The 1,347-nt window shown below is 39.3% G+C and overlaps 1 non-coding gene across 1 annotated transcript; it reads left to right on the top strand.

Annotated features, from left to right (window-relative positions):
- Positions 1-447: 447 nt before the first annotated feature.
- Positions 448-555, top strand: LOC148566149 (small nucleolar RNA R71). Its single transcript, XR_015884261.1, has one exon. It is a non-coding gene; the product is annotated as a small nucleolar RNA R71 (small nucleolar RNA).
- Positions 556-1,347: the final 792 nt, after the last annotated feature.

The raw sequence follows: 1,347 nt of genomic DNA, 5'->3' as shown, positions 1-1,347 counted from the left end.
CCATGAGAAATTTGGATGATTTCTCCATGTTGAGTTATAGGTGTTTCCATAAGGTTCACCTAAGTAATTTACCTCTGCTATTGCAGGGTTCTCAGGATCATAAGCTTCTTCTTCAGAAGATGCCTCTTGAGTACTGTTGGATGCAGCTTGCATTCCATGCAGACTCTGAGAGATCATATTGACTTGCTGAGTCAATATTTTATTCTGAGCCAATATGGCATTCAGAGTATCAACCTCAAGAACTCCCTTCTTCATAGGCGTCCCATTACTCACAGGATTCCTTTCAGAAGTGTACATGAACTGGTTATTAGCAACCATGTCAATGAGTTCTTGAGCTTCTGCAGGCGTTTTCTTTAGGTGAATGGATCCACCTGCAGAGGTATCCAATGACATCTTAGATAACTCAGACAGACCATCATAGAATATATCCAGGATGGTCCATTCTGAAAGCATGTCAGAAGGACACTTTTTGGTCAACTGTTTGTATCTTTCCCAAGCTTCATAGAGGGATTCACCTTCTTTCTGTCTGAAGGTTTGAACATCAGCTCTAAGCTTGCTCAGCTTTTGAGGAGGAAAGTACTTGGCTAAGAAAGCCATGACTAGCTTATCCCAAGAGTTCAGGCTGTCTTTGGGTTGAGAATCCAACCATAATCTAGCTCTGTCTCTTACAGCAAAAGGGAAAAGCATGAGCCTATAGACTTCAGGATCTACTCCATTAGTCTTAACAGTATCACATATCTGCAAGAATTCAGTTAAGAACTGAAAAGGATCTTCAGATGGAAGTCCTTAAAACTTGCAGTTCTGTTGCATCAGAGAAACTAACTGAGGTTTCAGCTCAAAGTTGTTTGCTCCAATGGCAGGAATGGAGATGCTTCTTCCATGTAAATTGGAATTAGGTGCAGTAAAGTCACCAAGCATCTTCCTTACATTATTATTATTTTCGGCTGCCATCTCCTCTTCCTGTTCAAAAATTTCTGAAAGGTTATCTCTGGATTGTTGTATTTTAGCTTCTCTTAATTTTCTCTTCAGAGTCCTTTCAGGTTCTGGATCTGCTTCCACAAGAATGTTCTTATCCTTGCTCCTGCTCATATGACAAAGAAGAAGGCACAGAAAAATAATAATAATAGGGATCCTTTTTGCCCAAGCACAGAGGTTCCCTTATGTGAGTAGAAGAGAAGAAGAAAAGAAAATCTGAACTCAGAGAGAGAGAGGGTTCGGATTTTTGGTGAGTTGAAGGAAAGATGTTAGTATATCAATAAACAAATAGAAGAAGATGAGAGGGGGGAAGTGAATTTTCGAAAACAATTTTTGAAAATGAGTTAGTGATTTTCGAAAATAGTTTTTGAA

Source organism: Arachis ipaensis, chromosome B5 (genome assembly GCF_059453495.1).
Source record: "Arachis ipaensis isolate K30076 ecotype BB chromosome B5, ASM5945349v1, whole genome shotgun sequence".
NCBI classification, from domain to species: domain Eukaryota; kingdom Viridiplantae; phylum Streptophyta; class Magnoliopsida; order Fabales; family Fabaceae; genus Arachis; species Arachis ipaensis.
Note: the sequence above shows the minus strand (reverse complement) of the source record. Positions and strands in the feature narration are given on the sequence as shown.